Raw genomic sequence first — 11,098 nt, forward strand, 5'->3', positions numbered from 1 at the left:
AGGGGCTCCTTGGACATAATTTTAAAGCTCTGAGGATGTGGCTTTCCTCAAGAAAAAAGGAATCTTCAACCCAACCCTAGAGTTGGTCTGAGGACCGCCTTCAAGTAGATGTAAATTTATTAGTTTATAGAAAAAATAAAATCAATGGGTCACTATTTTTCACTCAATTTTGTGCATAGTTTGGGGTTCTGTTACCACCTGCTGGGCTGTGAGAAAAACCATATGGCAAAAGGTAAGCATAGAATCGCTCTGAAACAGTGCCTCGGGCCTGACATGCGGTGTGCTCCCCACACATTCTCCTGGTGGCTACTTTAAGTCACAATTTATCCGGGCACACGCATAGCACTTCTAAGTGGAATTAAATACATCGGAATTTCACGATGCCCTTCTCAGAGTGTCACGGCCTTCCTCGTGCTTCCTGGTCTAGACTGACAGTCTCCTTGTAGGGGAGCACCCTCTACAGTAGGGCATCAGAAAGTCGCATGGACTGAAATATGGAGACAAAACTGCTCTACCCAGAAACTTACAATTTCCTGGAGCAAAGAGCTCAGTCTCCCTGAGAAGCCATTTGAGGGAGAGTTTCCCCCATCCAACTCACCAGAGCCTGGATTCCACAGTTAGAGCTTCATTCCTTTGGCTTTAGTCTACAGCAGTGATGGTGAACCTATGACACGCGTGTCAGAGGTGACACGCGAAGTCATTTTTTTGGTTGATTTTTCTTTGTTAAATGGCATTTAAATATACAAAATAAATATCAAAAATATAAGTCTTTGTTTTACTATGGTTGAAAATATAAAAAAATTTCTATATGTGACACAGCACCAGAGTTAAGTTAGGGTTTTTCAAAATGCTGACACGCCGAGCTCAAAAGGTTCACCTTCACTGGTCTACAGAGATGGTCTGGGTTCCGAAAGTGCAGCTCTCTCACAGGGAATGCTGCAGGCGCATCAGTTGCTCGCAGCAGTGTTTCTCAAAGAGGTGTGTTCACTGCCTGACCCAGTACCCTAGAATGGGGTGGCCTTGGGGGAGGGGGGATGGTGGTTGTATGGAGATTTCTAAGTTTCGTTCCAAGGGAGTCTGATTCTGTAGATCTGTGAAGGGCTCTGAATTTTATCAAGCCCTCCACGAGATGCCTTTGAAAATCAGAGTTTGAGAACCAATAATTTATACCCTCAAGCGAATGCATTTATGAATCCTTTCTTGAGAGCAGAAGACACAATTGCCTCGGGGTGTGGTGGGTGGGGATGTAATTCAGTGATCATCTCTGAAGGAGGCAAAGGGAAGCCGGGACAGGACATTGAACAGCCCTGCTTTTCCTGTTGGAGTCCTCTATGATTTCTCAGGGTGTTCTTTATCCACCTGTGCATTCCTTTGGACTAGAATCTCTTGTGAAACCTATGTCTTCAATCATTTCAAACACATTTTATAGTCTCTTTTGATGGTCTTCTTCCAGCCCGAGGATGGGAGTTTTAATTCTGCTTTTCAGTGTGTAGTGCTTACTCCTGTGTGGAGTATGTTGTGTCCTTGCTTTGTCCCAATGTTGAGTGTTTCTCAAGGGAGGTTTTGACCTGGGCTTCTACTAAGAATCCAAGGGACACATTGGTCTGAGACAATTTTTATGCTAATTTCCTAACGAGGGAATTCCTGGACACAGTGGGGAGTGCGCACTGGAACTCTGTCTCTGGGCCTGGGAAGAGCTATGCTAATGGCTTCTAACGGAGATTCCCACCTCTGCACATAAACCCAGACAGAGTGAGACAGGCTTCCTCCTGACCCTGCACTGGCGGGTGGGCGTTCCCGGTCCAGCTTCCACAGTCCTGTTCCAACGGAGGAAGCTCAGCTTCCACTCTTGCCTCGTCTGGCTCCAGGCCCTTGACTCCTGCCCCTGTATGGGCACTGGAAATGTAGGCTCCTGAATTTCCAAAACCAAAATCCACTCCACTTCCATCCCCTATAGTACGTGGTCAGCAAACTGCGGCTCGCGAGCCACATGCGGCTCTTTGGCCCCTTGAGTGTGGCTCTTCCTAAGCCTTAGGAGTACCCTAATTAAGTTAATAACAATGTACCTACCTATATAGTTTAAGTTTAAAAAATTTGGCTCTCAAAAGAAATTTCAATCGTTGTACTGTTGCTATTTGGCTCTGTTGACCAAAGAGTTTGCCTACCACTAGGGCCTCACGTTTCTAGCATTTCTATTGAAAGCTCAGCAATGCGTATTTTTTAATGCTATGATTTCTAAATACCTATAGCATGAGGCTTTTCAGGTCCTCCAAGCCACTACAATACCCTGACATTTTAAGACCAGTGAACTAGGCTGTTATGCAAACTGATCTTAGGATCGAAGGATGTTTCCTTGGGTTCAACATACTGGTGAAACTGGAGAGTTAAAATATGGGATTAATCCTCTCTTAACACAACAACAACCTCTAAGAATGAAGTTCACATCCTCAGTGGCCCTATAGATGTTTTCAGTGATGACTAGATATTTGTGTCCCTTAAACCTGTCAATACTGAGGTCTCTATTTTCTTGGAAGCACCGGGCATAGAACAAGGAAACTGTGACTTGCACCAGAAAACACAGTTCCACCACCACCCAGCAGGTGGCAGAAGTATGACCAGCCTCCAGGGTGCTCCTCCCGAGTCAGGAACCAGAGACCAGAAGAAGCATTTGTCATTTAAAGGAGCCTTTAGGTGGAGGGCTGAAGTTGTGTGAGGTTTGAGGCGGTTAGGGAAACGGATATACTTTAATACGTCCCAAACAACACAGGAAAATATCTTTTATCAACTCAACTCTAGTTTAGCTCAATTTCCTCAAAAGAAAAAGAAAAAGTGGTTCTCCCAACAGCAGAGCAGGACAGAAGGAAAACAATACCCAAAGGCAGGGGAAGTGTGCATTTGCGGGAACGTTCTCACCAGGTGGTTCTCTCTTTGATGGGAAAACACCATCTCTTTTGCTTACCCAGGCTGGTTAAGAATGACTGCCTCAGCCCCTAAAACAGCCATGGTCAGCTTTGCCTCACATGGACTTTCCTCTTCCAAAACGGAACTCCACCTGAACTGGCAACCCCAACATTGAGGGGGGAGCCCTGTCCTTAGACTGCCCAATGTGCTGGGTTGTAGTAAAGCAAAGGCTTGTCCAATTCTTGTCAACTCCAAGGACATGGAAGGAAATCCTTATGAGACCAGGAATCACCTGGAGAAGAACAGTCTTTAAAATCCACAGCCCTGGTGCCTTAATTTAGATGAATCTGAGTTCCCATTCTACCTCCCACTCCACATGTAGCAACAGAGACACACCCAGGCGAGCAAGCAGGCACAGCAGTGCCCACACACACTCCCCTGGGAGGGCTTCCTGACCCTCTCCTTCCCTCAGCACTGGAGTTGGGACTTCCCAGAGGAAAAAACACGGATCCATTCAAGTGGTAAGTGATAAAGCAAAGAGGGTCCAGTTGGCTCAGACCTCCTGTTCTCCTTCACACATGGCCAAGGTCACCTGGCTTTGGAACTGGAGGCTCAGGATGATAGCTAGAGTAGAACTTTAAGATGAAAAATTCCAGGGTAGGAATTTGTCACAAGAAGATGAAAAAAAAAGTGATGCAAACTATTCTGATCAGGGTGTGAGTGGAAGGGGATGGGCAGGAAGATGACCTTGATGGTCTCTTTGAACCGGATTGATTGGAAACGAGAAATAAGCACTGGCTGAGGCAAGAAAACACTAGGAAACACGAAGGAGCTGAAAGATGCTGGTTGTGGTACAGGCTGATACGGGGCAGTGTGGAGGCAAACTCTGAGACCAGCTCCCTCCCGCCCACCCCATCTTCCTGTTGTCCTTTACAGATGTTCTAGAAGGCACGGTTGGGTATTGCGGTAGCCTGCAAGCTCAGCCATGGAAAGACTACATTATTTGGTTGTAGAGGGAAAGTGAGGCAATGAGAGACACCAGTGTTCATCATAGAAATAAGTATATGACAATGGGTGTTCTGAACTCAGTGATGAGCACTGTATTTGTGAGTGAGTGTGTGTGTGTGTGTAAAGCCCTGATGTGAGAAAGGGGTACATTCCCTTTATCTGTAACTGATTCACACTCTCTTGTCACCTTTGTCACAGTTTTCTCATTCCTCCCCCCCTTCCCCGCTCCCCAGGACACAGAGTTCTGATTCTGGTTTCTCCTGGGGATTCAACATGGTTAATTTTTGTCATTTGTTCCTTTTTAGCTTTCGTGGTAAATAATGGTAGAATAAATTACATGCCTTCTTGATTCACTCGGAAATCAACTTCTGTGTTTTCCAAACACTGGAGTCTTTGTTGAAGTCCTTGAGTACAGATTGAGAGGTTCCATGTCAGAGCTATCAAAAACAATAGAATTCAAGTGAAATGTTTTCATTCAAATCCCCATGGAGTCCTGCTTGGTATTTTCCTTACTTTGCATAGGTATTAATAATAGTCATTCTATTACCAACCCAACACTGGTACAAGCTAAATGCGTTTTTACTTCTCTAATTTTCTAACTTAAGGGGACACTTAGCTAAATGTCTGGCAAGCAATTTCAATATTTTACTGGACACTCACTGGTGTTACTATACTGAGTATGGTAGTTCGTTTAGTGCAGGCCCTAATCCCTGGAAAGTTCTAGTTGTACCTAGACCAATCTCCCAACTGGGTTCCCCTTCAGCTCAAGGGTATAAGCTGAAAGTAACAAACACAATCTATTCTTAAGTTTTGTTATGAGAAATAAGGGACAAGTGTTTAAGCTTCTAGAAATATAAAGTGTTAATAAAAGCTGAAGCCTTCAGATTGTGTCTAATTACTGCTATTAAACACTCTACACAGTGGTTCTCAACCAGAAACTCCTTGGCCCCCAAAGAATACTTGTCAATGTTCACTGACAGTCTGGGTTGTCGTAACTGAGGAAAGGGGTGCACCTGACATCTAGTGCAGAGGCCAAGGATGCAGTTCAACATCCTACAATGCGTAGGACAGAGGGACCCCTTCCAACAAATAATGATTTAGCCCAAAATATCAATAGTGATCATGTTGATAAATGCTGCTATATCAAATGGTTTTTCTAAAGAGATCAAAACTGATACTACATCACTGGTTTATATGGATTTGATTTTTTAACACCTTTTTTGAAATGTAATTCACAAAACAAACAATTCACACATTTGGAGTGCACAATTCGATGGTTTTCGTTTGTTCAGAAGTGTGCAACCACCACAATCAATTTTATGTTTTTATTGCCCTCCAAAGAAACCCCATATGCTTTAGTCATCATTCCTCCATCCTCCCTCAGCCCCTCCCAAGCCCTAGGCAACCACTCATCTACTTTCTATCTCTATAGATTTGCCTATCCTATCTAATAAAACCCTAATATGCAAATCAAAGAACGGCAGAATGACAGGTCACTGTGATGTGCACTGACAACCAGGGGTCAGACGCTCAATGCAGGAGCTGCCCCCTGATGGTCAGTGCACGTCCGCAGGGGGATGCCGCTCAGCCAGTAGCCGGGCTCACAGCTGGCGAGCGCAGCGGTGGTGGTGGGAGCCTCTCCTGCATCCGGCTCCTGCCACCAAGGCAGTGCTAAGGACCCCTTGGGGGATGTCTGGCTGCCAGCCTAGGCCCCACTCCCCAGGGGCATTGGGCCTAAGCCAGGAGGTGGACATCCCCTGAGGGGTCCTGGACTGTGAGAGAGGGCACAGGCAGAGCTGAGGGACCCCTCTCCCCCAGTGCATGAATGTCGTGCACAGGGCTTCTAGTTTTTTATATTTCACATAAATAGAATTGTACAGTACTTGACCTTTTGTATCTGGCTTTTTTCTCTCAGCATGTTTTCAGGGTTCATTCATGTTATGGGATTCATCAGTACTTTATTCCCTTGTATCGACGAGTAATATGGTATATAAATAAACTATGTCTTCTTTCTGCATTCATCAGTTAATGAGCATTTGGGTTGATTCCACTTTTTGGATAGAGCTGCTATGAACATTCACATAATAGTTTTTGTGTGAAAGTATATTTTCATTCCTCTTGGGTATATATCTAGGAATAAAATTACTATTTCCCATAACTTTTTGTTTTAGTTTTGAGGAATTGTCAAACTGTTTTCCAAAGTAACTAAACCACTTTAAATTGCCACAAATGAAGGTTCCTTTTTCCCCCACATCCTCATCATCTGTCTTTTTTTATTGTAATTGTCCACGTGGGTGTGAAATGGGCTCTCACTGTGGTTTTGATTTGCATTTCCCTGGTGGCTAATGATGTTGAGCATTTTTTTTAATGTTCCTATTGATCAGTCTTGTTTATCCGTCTTTGAAGAAACATCTCTTCAAATCAATCATCCATTTTTAGTTTAGTTATTTATATTTTTATTATTGCGTTGTTAAACATTCTTTATACAGACACAAGTCCTTTGTCAGATAAATGATTTGCAAATATTTTCTCATTCTGTGAGTTGTCTCTTCTCTTTCTTGACGGAATCATTTGCAGCATAAACGTTTTTAATTTTGAGAAGTTCTAAGTTATCCATCTTTTTTCTTTTGTCACGTGTGTTTTTTACGTTGTATCGAAGGCTTTGCCTAACCCTAGGTCACACCGGTTTCCTTTTGTGGTTCCTCTCAAAAGTTTTGCAGTTTTAGCTCTTACATTTAGATCTATTTTGAGTTATTTTTTTGTAGAGTGTAAGGAAGGCATCCAACGTCACTCTTTTGCACATGGATTTCCAATTGTTTCTGCGCCACTTGGGATAAAGTCTTTCCTGTCCCCCTGTATTGTTTTGGCACCCTTGCTGAAATTAATTGACCATAAAGATGCGGGTTTATTTTTGGACTCTTCAATTCTGTTCTATTGATCTATGTCTATCCTTATGTCAGTACCTCACTGTCTTGTTTATTGTAATTGTGCAATCAGTTTTGAGTCAAGAAGAATGAGTTCTTCAAATTTGTTCTTTTCCCAGATTGTTTTGGCTATGCTGGGTCCTTTGAATTTCCATATAAATTTTAGAATCATCTTGTTGATTTTTGAAAAACAGCCAGCTTGGATTTTGATAGGCATTGCATTGAATCTGTAGATCAATTTGAGGAGTGTTGCCATTTGAACAATATCAAGTCTTTCAATCCATGAACATGGAATGTCTTCTCTTTTATTTGGGTTTTTAAAAATTCTTTTCAAAAATGTTTTATGCCGAAACCGGTTTGGCTCAGTGGATAGAGCGTCGGCTTGTGGACTGAAAGGTCCCAGGTCCGATTCCGGTCAAGGGCATGTACCTGGGTTGCGGGCACATCCCCAGTAGGAGATGTGCAGGAGGCAGCTGATCGATGTTTCTCTCTCATCGATGTTTCTAACTCTCTATCTCTCTTCCTTCCTCTCTGTAAAAAATCAATAAAATATATTTAAAATAATGTTTTATACTTTAGTTTTCAGCGTATAAGTCTGAAACTACTTTGTTAAATTTATCCTTAAATATTTTATTCTTCTTGGACACTATTATGCATGGAATTGTGTGGTGTGTTTTTTTTTAAATTTCATTTCCAGATTGTTCATTTCTAACATATATCAATACAATGGATTTTTTAACATTAATCTTGTATCCTATAATCTTCTTAAACTCATTTATTCTAATACTTTTAGTGAATTCCTTAGGATTTCTTACATAAAAGATTATGACATATGTAAATAGAGATAATTTTCCTTCTTCCTTTAGAGTCTAGGTGGCTTCTATTTATTTTGTTTGCCTAATTTCCCAGGCTAGACCCTCCAGTACACTGTTTAATAGAGAGTGGACATGTTTGTATTGTTCCTGATTCTGAGCAGGAAGCATTCAATCTTCCATTATTAAGTATGATGCTATCTGGCATATTTTTGTAGATGTCCTTTACCAAGTTGAAGAAATTTCCTTCTATTTTAGTTGGTTGAGTGTTTTTATCATGAGTAGGTGTTGGATTTTGCCCCTTGTCTCACTTGGCTGGAGCGTCATCCTGTACACCAAATGATTACAGGCTCAAGTTCTGCTCAGAGTACATACCTAGGTTTGTGATATTATTGTTATACGTGTTACCTCTGTTTATGTTACAAACCCAATAACAGTGTCCTTAGTTTCTTCTGTGAGAAGCATTATGGACTGATAGAACCTTGTTTAAATATATAATTTATGCTTGAGACTTCATTTGTAGAGCAGTTCTAAGTTCCTTACCAAGGGAACGGTGAGATAAAAATGAGTGTTGTTTTAAGACAAAGAGAGAGAAACCACTTCTTCCTAGCAAGAAATAACAATGGCAGTGAGGGGACCTCAGGACTTCGGGATCCGCTCAAAGCCCTGCCCAGGCTGGGCCTAAAGATCGTCTCCAAGTCACTAAGGAGAGCTTTGCAGGTGGGTGCTCCTTCTGGACAGGCCACTGATGCACAGAAACTTTCACATCCGCTTCATTGTCTGATGTCCCTATGGCTACAGAGACCCGGCCCGCATGCTGTCACTAGCATTACTATAGGGTTCAATAAATATGTGTTTACGCATAAAGACATCTGCTATTTCGGGAAGCTAAATAATGAGCAAATGCTTTCTATAATGTGTTATGTTCCTGCATTTTTAAAACTTGTTCAGCATCCTCAGGCAGACAAGTCTAAGAGTTAAATGAAATGCAAAGCTGGCAGTGGAGGTGCTTTTTTATTATTTATTTTTATTGTTTAAAGTATTACAAATAGTAGTCCATATGTCTCCTTTATTTCCCCATTGACCTTCCCCCGGCCTCCCCTACCCCCCAACACATGACCTTCCGACACACAGTGTCTTGTGTCCATTGGTTATGCTTATATGCATGCATACAGGTCCTTTGGTTGATCTCTTACCTCCCCCCCCCCCGCCCACAATCCTCCCCAGTCTTCCCGCTGTAGTTTGACAGTCTGTTCAATGCTTTTCTGCCTCTGTATCTATTTTTGTTCATCAGTTTATAATGGTCTTGATTATCATGTGGTATTTTTTCTTTCATTGACTGGCTTATTTCACTTAGCATAATGCTCTCCAGTTCCATCCATGCTGTTGCAAATGGTAAGAATTCCTTCCTTTTTTATAGCAGCGTAATATTCCATTGTGTAGATGTACCACATTTTTCTAATCCACTCATCTGCTGATGGGCATTTAGGCTGTTCCCAAATCTTAGCTATTGTAAATTGTGATGCCATGAACATAGGGGCGCACATATCCTTTCTGAATGGTGTTTCAGTGTTTTCTGACTCATGAATAAGCCATCCAGGTAGAGGCGATACCCGTCAGGCAGGTTAGGGATGCGACTAGATGGCTTCCTCCATGCTCAATCAGTGTGATGTCTAGACACCCCCTGGAAGGGGGCTTCCTGAGGGAATCAAGGAATGCTGGGAGTTCAGCTGAGAGTGAGAAAACCAGTGCAGTCCATGAGCACTACCAGTAGATTTAATAGCTTTCTGGACACAGAAGCTCTGTTAGGGGGCCTTTCTGATAGTAGGATAAGACTTTCCTCCTTTTTCTTTGGCCATTGTTGGTTAGAACCCCCTTCAGTACACTGCTTTGATGTCTTGGCTAACCTCTCTCTTCTTCTGCTGAAAAAGTTGAGCCAGAATTTGGGGTTGTTACTCCTGAAAAAGTTGGTGTAGACTCCCCCATTCTTTGTTGCCCCATTGATGTGACAAGAGCCTGGTCAGGGGAAGGTGATGGTTTGTTTCCTCGGTCAGCAATGTGGATGGCAACCATTTCGCCTTTGAAGTGTAGACCAGTGGTCGGCAAACTCATAGTCAACAGAGCCAAATATCAACAGTACAACGATTGAAATTTCTTTTGAGAGCCAAATTTTTTAAACTTAAACTATATAGGTAGGTACATTGTTATTAACTTAATTAATAATTTTGGATTGAGTACTTAGTATTAACAACATGAGTTCAATACACTAATATATTTATGGAGTGCCTATTATGTGTCTAAGGCTGGAGATAACATGACATCCTTCTGGAACTTACATTCTAGTGAGGAAGATCAACTTCAAATAAATAAATAGTCACATCAAATAATTGCAGTTGTCATGAGTGCTAAGGAAGGAAATAAACAGTAAGCGAGAGAAGTTATTTAGCAAGGTTAGGCATTTAAACCCCTCTAAGCAGATAAGTTTCATTTTATAATAATAAAGCCACCAACACAAAATAATTACAATTCTTAAATTGATGACAAAAATACCTGTAGGATTTGCAGCTGGTTGGAAAAATACAGGTAACTTTATGCTTCGAGTAGGTACTTTTGTCACCCGCTCACGATTTGAGGATGCAATTAGCACTAACCACTTAACCACTGCACAATGAGACTGCTGACTGACTGGCTCCCTTAACAACTTGTGCATGAATCGCGCGCACCTCCCTGGCACTGCATATCCCGCGGCCCGCCTGCGCTGCGTCTCCTGTCGCCTGACCCCCCACTTCTAACACCACTTCTTCAAAATAGACTCGCCCAGGCTGAAAACCGACTTCTGCGCATGGGCCACAAAGTTTCAATGGCACTGTACGTGCGCGCCCGCACGTGGTATTTTGTGGAAGAGCCACAGGCAAGGGGCCAAATAGCCACATGTAGCTCGCGAGCCGTGGTTTGCCGACCACTGGTGTAGACTCTCCAAAGTCTTAAGATATCGAGGACCAAGCACTCAAACTACTTTTGAAAACTGGGCCCCTCGAGTCCTGAAAACTCAGTGTCTCAGGCCCGTGAAGCACTCTGGACGCGGTGTGTTAGCTTTACTGGCAACCAAGAGAAATGCAAACATACAAGAGCTGGGTCTCTGATGAACTCCAATCAGAGGTGATTTTCTCTGGAACAGGTGGGCCATTTTTCTAAAGACAGATGATTCAGGCTGTGTTGATCTTTCTATTCTGCAATTGTGTGGGTCCATAAACTTTTAATTCAGTCATTTCCTCAGAAAATAAGGTCTGTGTTTCCCCTCACAAGTGCTGGCATGGAAGGGCCGTCCCATGAGGAGGGGCACCCGGTTAGCTTACTGAGGGCAGTGAGGGTGGAGCTGGCTCTGGCCCGTTTCCTGATTTTTCTTTGTCACTTCTATAGGCCCTGTGTGTCCATTTACAGAAATACAGACAT

This window comes from Myotis nattereri (assembly GCF_964212035.1).
Source record: "Myotis nattereri genome assembly, chromosome: 3".
NCBI lineage: Eukaryota > Metazoa > Chordata > Mammalia > Chiroptera > Vespertilionidae > Myotis > Myotis nattereri.